The 16,150-nt window shown below is 35.0% G+C and overlaps 1 long non-coding RNA gene across 1 annotated transcript; it reads left to right on the plus strand.

Moving 5' to 3' along the window:
- Nucleotides 1–5,186: 5,186 nt before the first annotated feature.
- On the plus strand, nucleotides 5,187–15,931 carry LOC105749214. Its single transcript, XR_001120419.2, has 3 exons — nucleotides 5,187–5,354; nucleotides 5,569–5,686; nucleotides 15,803–15,931. It is a non-coding gene; the product is annotated as an uncharacterized LOC105749214 (long non-coding RNA).
- The last annotated feature ends 219 nt before the right edge of the window (nucleotides 15,932–16,150 follow it).

Here is a 16,150-nt window from a genome sequence, read left to right on the forward strand (position 1 = left end):
TCATACATCTGTATGTATGTTGCAGCTGGGATGCCAGCCACTGGGATGATTTAGAGATAAATGCACTATAATTTTCCTTGGCACCTATTAACCTTCCTCATTGATTTCCAGAATTGCCTTGTACTTTACAACATCCATTTAGATCCAGAAACTTTAGAAGAACAGAAGGGTACTCTTATTTGCCTAAGTATTCTAAGCACAGCCCAGTCTGGTAGAACAAAACACATACTTATCAAAAGGAAGTCTTGGACTCATAGCAACTGATGCAATAACTAAAGAAATCTCTCCAAAGTGGCAGGAAATTTAGCATAGCTTTTTTTTTCATTGGTCTCTATCACCACAGTGACTGGTACAACCTACATGTCTCCATGGGTATTGGTCCTTCTTTATGTTTCCCAAAGAACCAGGGACCCAAAGTGATGGCAGACTAGAAATCAGAAATAATAGAGTAATAGATAAAACAAGTCAAGGATTTTTCTTTTGTAAATTCAGATACATTTCCCAAATAACACCAAGCAGAAATTTGGAATTTCAGATGTATTCTTAAAATCAAATGTGAATAGATTCTCAAGCTTCCAGTGATTGAAAGAAGTCTCTGCCAAATTACTCCTCACATGCTAGCTCCCACACCCTTATTTACATACCTTTAATCTACTCTATCTGGATCTCATATATAGTAGTTCACATGTTGAACCCCCCCCCCATTAGAATATGAGCTTCTTGAAGATAGATGGGGTATGTGTTTATCTGTCTTTGTAACCCTGGTATTAAACATTGTGTCCGGCACACAGTAAGTGCTTACTAAATGCTCGATGGCAGACATAACTGATGATAAATATCTAAGGATAGCAGATTCTATTAGATGGGAACAGTACAGTATCAGGTACAAAGCAAGGTGCCAAAAAATACCTACTGATCTGACTTGATCATCGTTCACGTCTTTCTTTCTGTATAATTTTTTCTACATCCCACATATACCAAGAGGAAATACAACTGTCATTCTATCCCATACTGTCAAAGACATTCCTTTGCTAAAGGGCAAAAGTGTCCTTCTCACTTGTTATTAATATCTGCCAGGGATCTCACACAAAGCTTCCATACTGATTGGACTCAGCTCATGGACTTCTCTGACAGATTCATTCCAGACATTCTTGAAACTGGTTAGTTAAGTGAGTCTTCTCTAAAAGGAAGGATCTGGCCCAGACCTTGAAAACTACCCTCCCCTGGTCAAATTATCCTTCCTGGTGGCTGGATCTCAGGCTTAAAACTGCCTCAAAACTCCCTTACTTTATCCAACCAAAGTAGAAAGCATAGCAGGCTGGCTAAGTTTTACTGTTGCCATGGGAACAGGACAGGTTCATTTTCCTTCTTTCTATACTTCCAAAGCATATAATCTCAGGAAGCAAAGACTGTCCCAGTGTTAGTGGCAGATGCCAGGTCCTGTTACTTGGTCAAAGCTTCTTGGTCTGTATAGATCTTAAGACTCCCTGATATTGGGAATTTGCTCAGAGCTCCTTCCTTTTACTACACATGTGACCTCAGGCAAGTCACTCAAATTGTCTGGGCCTCCGTTTCCATATCTGAAACTGAAGGAATTGAACTATATGGCCTCTGACTTTTTTTTTTATATTCTCATAGATTTAAATCTATGTCTCTTTAATCCTATAGTCATTTAAGGCCCCCTACCTTGAGATTAGGATTAATTTTAGATTAACCATTTGGATTGAGGTGGACTCCAGAGTGTGTTGGATGGGAGGTTTCTAAGCTCCCATCCAACCAACTCTAAAGTTCTATGATTTATGAATCTATTTCCACTTTGCAGAATAGAATATACCCATGAAAACACTCACAGTTTCCCCTTCTCCTAGAAATGGTCCAGGATGAAAAAATAAGATAATTCCCCAAAAAATATTTGTATACATTCAGGTTAGAAACTAAATGGTTGATTAATGAAAACTGGCTTGTTTGTAAATCTTTGGGGGCAACATCAAGGTACTGCTGGTGCCAATCCTTTATATATTCTCGGTATCACTAATATAAATTAAAATCCTGTGCTCTAAAATCCTATGTGTGAACTTGACTAGCAATTCTAAGATCCTTGTAAGATCATACATGGCAGAGGCTGAATTTGGATTCACTTTAGCTCTCCAAATCTCCATTTCCTTCTCTGTGAATAGTGATACCTGTACCACTTATCTACTTCATAGGTTGGTTATATGGATTAACCTTACACATAAAGTAAATGTAATTTATTATAAAACACTAAGTTGATTTTCCTAAAGCATAATTCAATAATATCAGAATGTACCACACTACTCAATAAACTTCAGTGACATTTAAATTTGGCATTTATAAATTTATATAAATATTTATAAATATAAATATAAAATTGGCATTTATAATCTAGTTCTCTCCTACCTTTCTGATGTTCTTACACCTTATTCCTCAATCCTACTCTCTGATGCAGTGACACTGACTACCTGGCTGTTCCATAAACAAGATGCTTCATCCCTTGGTTCCAAGCATTTCTCTGACTGAATCACATGCATGATATCCTTCTCCAGCTTCACCTGCTGACTTATTCGGCTTCCTTTAAATCCCAATTAAAATCTTTTCTTTTACCTGAAGCCTTCCCCAATTCCTCTTAATTCTAGTGTCTTCTTTCTAATAATTATTTCCTATTTTTCCTACAAATAGCTTGATATATGTGTGTGTTTTTATATTTATATGTGTATGTATGTATGTATGTATGTATTGCCTCTCTCATTGGATTCTAAGCTTCTCAAGGACAGAGACTATAATTTGCCTTTTAATATTCTCAGCACATAATAAAGTACCTGCTATATATTAGATGCTTAATAAATGCATATTGACTGGTTATTCACTAAATAATTAAGTTAGGATCTACTATTTACAATACAATATACTTTGCAATACTATATTATATAATATTGGAAGGAATGCTAAAGGAGGCAGAAAATCACAAAATTATTAGACCTTTTAGAGAATTCTAAAATGCATTTATATAACAACCTAAGATTCATAAAGCTCTTTCCTCACTGTGACTCTGAACTACATCTTACTATCTATCAGAAGATAGATCATCACTGGGCAGAGTGGATAGATTGCTAAGCTTGGAATCAAGAAGACCAAAATTGATATCTGGCCTCCAAAACTATCTGTGGACAAGTCACCTAACTTCTGTCTACTTTTGTTTGCCCAAACATAATGGGGGTAATAATAAAATTACTTCCTAGGCTTATTATCAGGATCAAATGAGATAATGTTTGTAAAGCACTATAGAACCTGCAACATAATAGGTGCTTGATTAATTCATATCTTCTTTTCTTCCCATGAGTGTAGATGGATATGGAATAAAAAATTAATGGGGAAGAGCAGAACAGAAAGTGTTGGAAGATAAGTAATATTTCAGCTTCCAGAAGTGAGAAGGAAGAACATTTCGTGCATAAAGAACATTATAAACAAAGTATAGAGATTGGAAAGTGAAAGGTATGTTCCCTTGATATCTGGTTAAATCATCTCTGATAAGACAAGAAATTATGAGAAGTGAAAGGAAAATCTATCCTCAAATGATTCAGTTTTTCATAAATATTTGCTGATTTGTTCAGGACTGTTCAGTAATTATGTATGTCAATAATTCTTTTTTCTCTAAGGAGTTCTTCAGGTGAATTCAATAATCATGGCAAATTAAATATTAACATAAAATAGTGATTCATTCATTTAACAAGTATTTATTGATTGTTAATCACTGGGATAAATACTAAGATAACAATGAAATAGTCCCTGACCTCAAGAAGCTTATATTCTATTTGGCAGAAGGGGAGAATAAAGAGATAGGTACATTAAAAAAGAAAATATAAAATGCATTTTATAAAAAGAAAATATAAAATGCATTCTTTCTATTGAAGAGCACTAACAATTAAAGAGGATTATAAGTGGCTTCCTATAGGAGGTAGATTCTGAGCTGAGCTTTGAAGAAAACTAGAGATTCTACAAGGTAGAAATGAGAAATGAGTATATCCTAGCCTGGGGTGATCAGCCTGTTCAAAGACATAGAGACAGGAAACTGCATAAAACTGCAAACAGTCCAAGTGGACTAGAAAATAGAATACATGGTGGAGAATAATAAACCTAGAAAGGTAGATAGGAGCCAGACTATGGAGTTTTAAAAGACAAACATATGTATTGCTTTTATATAGCATTTTATGCTTTTTTTCAAAGCATCATCGCACTCATAATTGCATTTTATCTTCACAGTAACCTGCTTAGTTACGTAGGATGAACATTTTTATCCCCATTTTATAGATAAGGAAACAAGACATGACTCCCACAAGTGATTTGTCCAAAGCCACATTATCTCAAGCTTTTAATTTCTAATCCATTACTTTTTCTACTAAAAAGAATGAAAATAGGGGCAGCTAGGTGGTGCAGTGCATAGAGCACCAGCCCTGAAGTCAGGAAGATATGAGTTCAAATCTGGTCTCAGACATTTAACACTTTCTGACTGTTTGACCCTGGGCAAGTCAAGAAAGAAAGAGAGAGAGAGAAAGAGAGAAAGAGAGAAAGAGAGAGAGAGAGAGAGAGAGAGAGAGAGAGAGAGAGAGAGAGAGAGAGAGAGAAAGAAAAAGAAAGAAAGAAAGAAAGAAAGAAAGAAAGAAAGAAAGAAAGAAAGAAAGAAAGAAAGAAAGAAAGAAAGAAAACAATAAAATGGGAATTAAATCAACTTTCAAAATCTAGGATGGAGGAGAAATGAGGCATTCTTGTCACCCTATTAAAAACTGAAAGAGATCTTAAAGACCTTATAGGCCAACCCCCTGATTTTAGAGTTGAGAAAACTGAAGCACAGAGAAATTGTAACATGTCCAAGGTCATACCTGAAGCAGCATCTCAATTGGCTTCACCTTTCTGAGCCATAGAATAAATAAGTAGTAGAAGATTTATACCCAGGCCCTCTGACTCTAAATTCAGTGCTTTTTGTACTACAACAGATCCTTTTGACTCTAAAAGTTTGTATTGTTTTCAATGTACCACTCTGTAGAGCATAGGAAACACTGAAACTATTTCTGACTAAATCTGCTGACCTCTCTTTTTGTAATGTATGTTCTAGGGCTGCTCAGGAAAATATTCTTATCAGCCACCTCCTGAGGAAGTGGCAAGCACTATACTCCCTCTGTAACTGACAAGTCATTTCTCAAGGGTCAGTCAGAACACCTGTTAATCCAGGTTTCAGGTGAGACCAAAAAAGTGCCTCACACACTTCTGATTCATTCTCCTCTGCATTGAAGCCATGAAGTGGGTAAAGTTCTTTGCCTATCTCACCTTCTTTCATTCAGGTAAGAACAAAGTAGAGGTCTAACAGTGAGGAGGCATTAAAGCCTCCCAGTTTCCTCTTCTCCTGAGAAATATACTGCTGGCTGGAATATTCTCTAGAGAAAAGTAAGGTGGGAGCTATCCCTCCCTGTGGTGCTGGTTCAGTATATTCAATTTCCTTTAAACAGAGTTTCCTTAAAGCCTCTATAACTTGTTTGTTATTTTTTTCCTTTTCAGAAGTAATATCAGATATCCAGTTGGAACAAGACCAAACCCTGACTGCCCATGTTGGAAGAACTATCACCTTACATTGCACCTTGAAAGGAGGGGACTTGAAAAGCCATCAAATGAGCTGGTACAAAAAAAAGTGGGATAACTCCTTGATTTTCATATATCAGTTCAGTGAAAAATATGGTGATGGTTTCCAGAAAAATTTCTTAGGGAATCTAGATTCTGACAACTTCACACTTACAATTCTCAAGGCAGCAGTAAAGGACTCAGGGACTTATTACTGTGGTTCAGTTATCCACAGTGTGGCAACTCTACTTCTGAGTCATTCATAAACCCAGGGGATCTTAAGAGTAGGTGATGACTTCAATTAGAGCCTATTTTTTACTGTAATATGCCAGACCTAAGATGACATCACCTGATATTTCAACAGAAGCCCAGGAAATGCTTGATATAAGGCTCAGAAAAGAATAGGGAGTGATGGCCTTATCTTCATAATTGGCTTTGTGGGTTGCTGCTTTTTTTTTCTTTTCTCAAGCCAGGGATGATCATAATAGAGAAGGCAGTTTAAGACTTTTTTAGAGTTATTGAGGGCCCTCTGCACTTGCCTGTCTCAGAATCCACTGAATAAGGGCTTGAAACAATGGCCTGTAATTTTGCCTGAGAACCCTCCTTCTTACTCCTGGGGATGACGAAGCGCCTGGGACAAAGAGAACTTCTAATATCCTGAAGGCCACCACTTGATCCAGAGGCAACAGTGTGTACAAACCAGATAAAAGAAAATGGGCTAGATTCCCATTACTATTCTAATCAAACTTTCCCCAGCTACTGCCATTTCTCAGCTCTTACCTCTGTAAGAAAAGATAAATGGTGTCATTTTCTGGAGGCTTAGTTTCAAACAAATAAATGTGTTCCTTAAGAAAGTGAGATATTGAATAAGCCATTAAAAGTGGATAACTTTCATCCCATCATTTTTATTAGTTCACCTTTTTGTGCTGCTGCCTAGGTCTCTGTCCTGGTGCCTGCTTTGCTCCCTATTCCATCCATGAAGCTAAGTCATGGATACTTTTCCTTTGCCAGATTTTTCCCATGGATATGCCTCATTCATATTCCCTCCCTCTTTTTATACCTAGAAAGGAGCTTATTCTTTAGATATCAAATAATAGAACCAGAATATTGGGACTAGAAGATATAGGAAGGACAATCTAATCCAATTTTCCTTCCTATCTCAAAGAACAGCAAAATAATTACATTCCCTATCTTGGACTAGTCCTGCATATTCTCATTGTGGTAGGACTTAGGAAGAAAGGAGAAGGTAAAGAAATTTTTAAGTTTACAAGTTTTAAGAAGTAAAAGTGTTTGATAGTAAGAGTTTTTCAGACTACTACAATTTTGCTACTGACCATAGATTAAGAAAAGTGATCTTACCTCATTTATCCTCAGTTAGACATAAAAAAATTTAAACTTGGTAAATTATATGGTAAGATAACACATGAGATGTAATTGTAATTAGTGTGGAACACACAGAGCTTTGGCCCTCAGTGCCAACATGGGGTCAGGTTACTCACGTCCTCTCCAGATGAAGGTTGAGGTTTGATGAGCTTCCTCTCCATGTTGACCCACATTCAAGATCTCTCACTAAGAGCCAAGATAACAGAATAAAGGCAGGGATTCATTCAAACTCTCACCAACCTCCTCCAAATAATTTTAAATAATCACTCTAAACAAATTCTAAAGAGGTAGACCCACAAAAAGATGAAGGGAAACAAGTTTCTAACCCAAGACAACTTGGAAGCTTGACAGGAAAAGTCAATTTTACCAAGATGAGAAAGGAGGACAATACAGCACAAGCTGTGACAGTATTGATTCTGACAGTATGTCCCCTTTAACCTTTGAAGGGGGCCTGAAACTGTGTTCCCTTTAATCTGCAAAAGAAGGGTGATTTGGGGTCTCAAGCTCTCTCCCCTGGGAAAAGCATACCTTTCCCAGACAATGCCCTCCCCAAGTTAAGTGTTCTCATTCAGTTGGAGATCTCGGCCTGATAGTCCTATTGAATAGTTCAAACTCCCAGTTAAGTAATCTTATTCAATTTTAAATTGAAATTGAAAATCAGTCTCACAGGAGTTGGCCCCTGTCTCCAGGCCAAAGATCAAAGTAAGCCCCAATATATCTAGGGCTACATGCCTAGATATCTTTTCAGACCATGCCCACTGGTAAAGTTATTCTCTTCTCAATGTTAACCTTTGCTATCTTCCTAACAGAATCTTTTGCCCATTAAGAAGTCTGTCTTTCTAGCAAGCTGGCTTCTCAGTGACAATAAATCCCTTTTTGCCACACAGATTTCAGGCTTGCGAATTCTTTCAAATAGGACCTGCACCTCTAACCAGAGGGGACCTCTCACCCCAATTCTCACACCTCATCATTTGCACCTCATCAGTATAGACCAGACCCAAGAAAACCAAGAATAGTTCTTAGAGTAACTGAATCAGTAGCAGTGGTGGTTTCCAGATCTCTCAGCCCACTAATAAAGGGACCAGAAAATGGGTCAGTAGGAGATTTATAAATGCTTTGCTGGCACCAGGGGCAGTACTCTGTTGAACTGCCTATAGTTGCAACTCAGTTGCAGTCCTGAATCTTAGTCCCAGTAAGAAGAAGACCACTAACACAGCAAATCTTATGGCCAAAGGGAAACAGGGACTCTGGTCATAGTTCCAGAGTTGGAGTGCATGTGGTCACTCACAAACTACTGCATAGTAAAAGAGGGTAGTAAACACACCTTTCCCTATATCATACCACCTTGGAAAAGCCAAAAGTTTACAGATCCCCAGAATAACTCTTAAAAAGAGTTGAATTAAAAATCTTAAGTTTGCAATAGTACCCCTTCCACTTGGGAAGTAGAGCTGCACTTTAACATACAATTAAAGGTTAAAAAATGGACTAGAAAAATGAGCAAACAATAGGGGGAAAATCTGACTACAAAAAGTTATTATGGTGACAAGGCAGATAAAAAACACACTCAGAAGAAGACAACAAAGTCAAAATTCTTGCACCCAGAGCCTCAAAGAAAAATATGAATTGGTCTCAGGCTATGGAAAAGCTCAAAAAGGATTTTTAAAATCAAGTAAGAGAGGTAGAGAAAAATTAGGAAGAGAGATGGGAGTGATGTAAGAAAATCATGAAAAATGAGTCAATAGCTTGGTAAAAGAAGCACAAAATAATGAAAAAATAACACCTTAAAAATAAGATAAAAACATAGTTAAAAAAAAAAAGACGACATCCATTAAAGAGAAAAATAGCTTGAAAAGCAAGCAAAATTGCCCAAGTGGAAAAAGATAAACAAAAATTCACTGAAGAGAAGAGCTCCTTCAAAAGTAGAAATGCTCTTTTGGGGAATGGAGTCAAGATGGTGGAGTAAAGCCAGGAAGCTGCTTGAGCTTTCCCAGTTATCCTTGAATGCCACATGAAGCCAAGCTTCTGAATAGAGTCTGACAGAATGAAACCACTCCCCAGCTCAAGATAGATAGGAAAAACTTCAAGAAAGGTCAATCTCATTAGGGTAAAAAGGGCATTCAGCCCAGCTCAAACAGTCTCTGGGAAAGTCTGTTATAGGCCAGAACTGTGTACTTGAAACAAGGATTCTTACAACAAGGTGTTAACTCAGTGGAATTTATAAGACAATGGTTTTATCTAGGTTAGCATGGTGATTGATAGTTCTCTAGTTCAGTACATGTACTTAGTACTTAATATAGTTCTACAAGATTGACACCTATTCTACAAAATTCACACATACAATGATGTAATTAAAATAGAGCATATAAAGTGGGACAAACCCAGTCAGAGTCAGAGGACTGGAGGTGGAACTCAAGCTCTCTGAGCCAAGGATAGACATTCATTCCATCTTCATCAGCCTCCTGATGGCTGGTCTAGCTTCCTGCTCCCCCCACTGAGATCAAGGCCCATCTGAAGAGCTCAAAAAAGCTAGCAGAGCCCCAGGAAAGGAGACAGTAAAGAATTTGGACTTTATCCCTGGCTCCTGAAGAATCTCATGGAGATTACTCTGACTAAAACAAAGTCTGGTCCCAAGACCTCCAGAAAATCAACCAAAACATTACAAAAGCAAATGAGAGGGTCTTAATCACATCAAATCAGCAACTAAGACCCTCAGTCCTGGCTCAGTGGAGGAACAAATTAGTGGGGCACTTTCCAATCCCAGCTCAGAAGAAAAATTCTGTGAAATCAGGCTTTTCCTGGAAAGAGCAGCCAAGCTACCCACTGCAAACACAAGGGGCCCCTGTGCTTAAAGCTAAGGATCAGAGATGCATAAGAAGCTTGGAACAGCTCCCCTTTTATTCCAGGAGAAGAGCTCAACCATAAAAGTTTAAAAAAAAAAAAAAAAAGGAGGAAATACAAGTCCTTAAAAAGCAGAATTAACCAAATGGAAAAAGAGATACAAAATTTCTTTAACTGAAGAAAATCACACATTAATAACTAGAACAGGGCAAATGGAAGCTAATGACTCTGTGAGATAGCAAGAATCAGTCAAATAAACTAAAAAGAATGAAAAAAATGGAAGAAAATTTGAAATATCTCATTGGAAAAATAGCTGACCTGGAAAATAGATTCAGAAGAGACAGTTTAAAAGTTATTGGCTATATGAATGCTATGACCAAAAAAGAACCTGGATAGCATTTTTCAAGAGATCATTAAAGAAAATTGCCCTGATATTCTAGAAACAGAGGGAGAAATATTCATTGAAAGAATCCATCGATCACATTCAGAAAGAGATAACACAAGGAAAACCCAAGGAACATTGTTGCAAAACTCCAGAACTACAACTTCAAGGAAAAACTACTACAAGCTACCAGATAAAATTCAAGGAGCAACAATGGAGAATTACCCAGAATCTGGTTAACTTCTATTATAAAAGATCGGAGAGCCTGTAATTCTATATTCCAGAAGGCAAAGGAACTATGATTACAACCAAGAATTAACTACCTAGCAAGATACAGCATCATCTTTCAGGGGAGGTGATGGAGGTTCAATGAAGTAAGAGATTTTAAATCATTTTTATTGAAATAAAAAGAACAAAACAAAATTTAATCTATAAACACAGCTCTCAAGAGAAGTATAGAAAGGTAAATAGGACAAAAATATGTATTATTTAAAGGTTAAACTATTTATACCTATTTATCTGGGAAAATGTTATCTTGAGAACTTTATCACTGGGGAAGAAAAAGGGAGACATCACATGGACTGAGGGTGAGGTTGTGAAAGGACTCTGCTGTGATAACATCAAAGAAAAAGACATTAAGGGGTGGGGAAAAGTTTATGCTTGAAAAAGAGGAAAGGGAGATATAATGGAACAATTAGTTCACATGATGAGGTTCAAAAGACATTACAATATAGGGAAAGAAGGTGAGATGAGCATTGTCTGAAGCTTGATCTCATCAGTTTTGGTTCTAAGAGAAAATAATAATCATTCCATTGGGTATAGAAATTTATCTTACCCTATAAAGAAGTAGGAGGAGAAAAAGGTAAGAAAAGGGAGGGGCAAGATAGAAAAAGAGGGCAGAAAATCTAGGGGAAAAGGTAAGAGAAAGAAGGAAGAGGTGGGTAGTGGGTGAAGTGGGTTAAAAGAACCTCTACTAAGAGAAGGGGAGGGAGGATAGGAGATAAGATAGTGGGTGGAAAGAGAACAAAAGCATATACAGGGAAGAAAATAGGATGGAGGAAAATACAGAGCTGGTAATCATAACTGTGAATGTGAATGGGATGAACTCTCCCATAAAACAGAAATGAATAGCAGTGGATTAAAAAACAGAATCCTACAGTATGTTGTTTACAAGAAACACATTTGATACAGAGAGACATGCACAGAGCAAAGGTAAAAGACTGGGACAGAATTTATTATGCTTTCCTGAAGTTAAAAAAAAAAAAAAGCAGGGGTAGCAATTCTGACTATATTAGTGGAGGATCTCAGCCTTCCCCTCTCTGTATCAGAAAAACCTACCACAAAAATAAACAAGAAAGAAATTAAGGAAGTTAATGGAATCCTAGAAAAACTAGATATGATAGACCTCTGGAGAAAATTGAATAGGGACAGAACGGTATATACATTTTTCCTCAGAAGTGCATGGCACCTTCACAAAAAGTGATCATGTCTTAGGACATAAAAAAACCTCACAATCAAATGCAGAAAGGCAGAAATAGTAAATGCTCCCTTTTTAGATCACAATGCAATAAAAGTTATATTCAATAAAGGGGCAAGGAAAGATAGACTAAAAACCAATTGGAAATTAAATAATCTAATTCTAAAAAATGAGTGGGTAACAACAAATTACAGAAACAATAATTTCATTCAAGAGAATGACAATAATGAGACAACATATCAAAAACTTATGAGATATAGTCAAGTCAGTTCTTAGGGAAAATTTTATATTTCTAAATAGCTATATGAATAAAATAGAAAAAGAGGAAATCATTGAATTGGGCATGTAACCAAAAAAGCTAGAAAAAGAACAAATTTAAAACCTCTAATACCAAATTAAAAATTCTGAAACTCAAAGAAGAGATTAATAAAATTGAAACTAAGAAAACTATTGAACTAATAAATAAATAAAACTAAGAGTTTATTTTATAAAGAAACCAACAAAATAAATAAACTTCTGGTTAATTTGATTAGAAAAAAGAAAGAAGAAAAAAAAAACAAATCACCAGATTAAAAATAAAAAGGGTGAATTTACCAGCAATAACAAAGAAATTAAAGCAATAATTAGGAACTATTTTGCCCAACTGTATGGCAGCAAGTCTGACAATCTGATTGAAATGGATAAATATTTGCAAAAATATATATAAATTGCTCATATTAACAGAAAAGGAAATAAATTACTTAAATAGTCCCATTTTTAGAAAAAGAAATGGAACAAGCCATTAATGAACTCCCTAAGAAAAATCTCCAGAGCCAGATGGATTCACAAATGAATTCTTCCAAATATTTAAAGAACAATTATTTTCAATAGTGTGTAAATTATTTGGAAAAATAGGCAAAGAAGGAATGCTGCAAAATTCCTTTTATAACACTGATACTTAAACCAGGAAGACCCAAAACAAAGAAAGAAAATTACAGACCAATCTCCCTTATGAATATTGATGTAAATTTTTTTTTAAATCTTACCAAAGAGATTACAGCAAATTCTCAGCAGGATAATACACTATGACCAAGTGGGATTTATATAAGGAATGCAGAGCTGGTCCAATATGGAAAACTATTATCATAATTGACCATATCAATAACAAAACCAACCAAAATCATATGATAATCTCAATAGATGCAGAAAAAGCTTTTGATAAAATACAGCACCCTTTCCTATTAAAAACACTAGAGAGCACAAGGATAAAGCAGTGTGTATCAAAAATCAACATTAAGCATTATTTGTAATGGAGAGAAGCTGGATGTATTCCCAATATCAGGGTTGAAACAAGTATACCTATTATCACCATTATTATTCAACATTGCACTCGATATGTCAGCTTTAGCATTAAGAAAAGAAAAGGAAATTAAAGAAATTAGAATAGGTAATGAGGAACTAAAACTATTACTCTGCAAATGATATGATGATATACTTAGAGAATCCTAGAAAATCATCCAAAAACCTAATCGAAGCAAAAGCTTTAGCAAAGTTGCAGGAAATGAAATAAATTCACAAAAAACATCATCATTTCTATATATCAGTGACAAAGCCTAACAGCAAGAGTAGGAAAAGAAATTCTATTTAAAATAATTGAAGACAAAATAAAATATTTGTGGGTCTATCTGCCAAGATAAATCCTAGAACTATATAAACACAATTACAAAACACTTCTCACACAAATAAAGTCAGATCTAAGGAAATGAAAAAATATCAATTGCTCATGAATAGGCTGAGCTAATATACTAAAAATGACAATTCTGCCTAAACTGATCTACTTCTTCAGTGCCAATCAAACTGCCAAAAATTATCTTATCAAACTATAAAAAAAATAATAAAATTTATCTGGAAGATGAAGAATATCAAGGGAATTAATGAAAAAAAATACAAAGGATGGTGGCTTAGCAGTACCAAACTTAAAATTATACTATAAAGCAGAAGTCATCAAGACCATTTGGTACTGACTAAGAAATAGAGTGGTGGATCAGTGCAATAGATTAGATACACACAACACAATAATCAATAACTATAGTAATCTAGTGTTTGATAAACCCCCAAACTCCAGCTTCTGGAATAAGAACTCAATATTTTACAAAAATTGTTGGGAAAACTGGAAGATAATATGACAGAAACTTGATATAGATCTGCATCTCACACCCCATACTAAAATAAGGTCAAAATGTATACATGATATGGGCATAAAAGAGGATACCATAAACAAATTAAAAGAGCAAGAAATAAATTAGTTATTGGATCTTACGAGAAGGTTGGAATTTATGAACAAAGAAGAACTAGAGAACATTATGAAAGGCAAAATTGACAACTTTGATTACATTAAACTAAAAAGTTTTTGCACAAACAAAATCAACAGAAATAAGATTAAAAGAGAAGTACAAGGTTAGGAAAAAATCTGTGTTTCTAATAAAGGTCTCATGTCTAAAATACATAAAGAACTGTGTCAAATTTATAAGAATACAAATCATTCCCCAATTGATAAATAATTAAAGGATATAAACAGATAATTTTCAGATGACAAAATTAAAGCTACTTATAGTTATACAAAAAAATGCTCTAAATCACTATTGATTAGAGAAATGCAAATTAAAATAGTTCTGAAGTACCCCTTCACACTTCTCAGATTGGCTAAGATGACAGGAAAAGATAATGATAAATATTGGAGGGGATGGGGGAAAATTGGAACACTAATGTATTGGGTGGAATTGTAAAATGATCCAACCATTCTGGAGAGCAATCTGGAGCTATACCCAAAGGACTATTGAATTGTGCATATCTTTTGACTCAGCAGTGCCATTACTGGGTCTGTATCCCAAGGAAATCTTAAAGGCAGGAAAAAACCACATGTGCAAAAATGTTTGTAGCAGCTCTTTTTGTGGTAGCAAAGAATTGGAAAATGAGTAGATGCCTATCAATTGGGGCTGAACAAGTTGTGGGTATATGAAAATAATGGAACAGTGTTCTATAAAAAATGATGAACAAGCTAATTTTAAAAAGGCTGGAAAGATTTACATGAATTGATGCTGAGCGAAACAAACAGAACCATGAATACATTTTACACAATAATAGCAAGAATGTTCAGTGATCAACTATGAAAAACTTGGTTCTTCTCTGTGGTTCAGTGATCCAAAGCAATCTCAATAGACTTGATGAGACATCAAGAAACAATCAAACAAATAAAAAAATAGAAGAAAATGTAAAATATCTCATTGGAAAACAACTAACCTGGAAAGAAAATTCAGAACAGATAATTTAACAACTATTAGACTACCTGAAATTTATAATAAAAAAAGTCTCATCATCTTTCAAGAAATTATGAAGGAAAACTGACCTGATATTTTTTTAGTTATATGCACAGCAGAACATAAGAGAGGATTAAAAACATGTAAACAATAAATTTCCATTTACAGAGAGCATATTATAATAATAGAAGACATTTGTAACTATAATCATCCATCTTTGCTTCTTTATAGGTTTTCTTTTGCTTTCTGCTGTGTACTTTTTATTTTATTCTTCTTTTCTCCTTTCTTCTACTGAATATCCCCCAAGTAGATTACAGATACATATATATATGTGTGTGTGTGTATGTGTAGAGATATATACATATATATGTATATATATATATATATATATATGCTTCTGACTTTTATTTTTTCCAAATTGTCCTCCCTTCTATCAGCTCCCTGCTGCCTTATCTTATTTATCTCTTTAAGATATCCCACTAAGAGTTAAGATGGCAGTACAAGTTTCTTTATTTAAAGGCCCACAAAACAAAGTTTTTGTTTTTACTATAGTCCGGGCCTCCAAGAGTCTGAGGGACAGTGAACTGGCTCCCTATTTTAAAAGTTTGAGGACCCTTATGAATAACTTACTATTCTCAGCAATAGAATGATCCAAGACAATTTTATAAAGCTTATGATGAAAGATGCTATCCCTCTTCAGAGAAAAAAAACAAAGAATTAGTCAATACTGAATATAGATCAAAGATAATTTTCTTTACTTTATTTTTCTTGAAGTTTTTTGTCTGTTTTCTTTCACAGAATGACTTTCATGGAAATGTATTTTGCATGCCTATACATGTACAACCTATGTCAAAGCAGAAATAAGGAAGAAGATGAAGAAAGAGAATCTGGAAGTCAAATTTTTTTTAAAAAATTGTTGTTTTATATGTAATTGAGAAAAATAAAATATTAAACAAGGGAAAAGATTAAAAAATGAACTCTCACCGTTATATTTTATTTGTATGTGTAGTTGTTTGCATGTTGTTTCTCCTTCTCTGAACTCCTCAGGAGCAGCAACTTTTCCCTTTCTTTGTATCTCTTGCAAAGAGTAGATACTTTATAAATACTTATTGACTGGATAACTGCTTATTGATTTATGTGATGCAC

This window comes from Sarcophilus harrisii, chromosome 2 (genome assembly GCF_902635505.1).
Source record: "Sarcophilus harrisii chromosome 2, mSarHar1.11, whole genome shotgun sequence".
NCBI classification, from domain to species: Eukaryota; Metazoa; Chordata; class Mammalia; order Dasyuromorphia; family Dasyuridae; genus Sarcophilus; species Sarcophilus harrisii.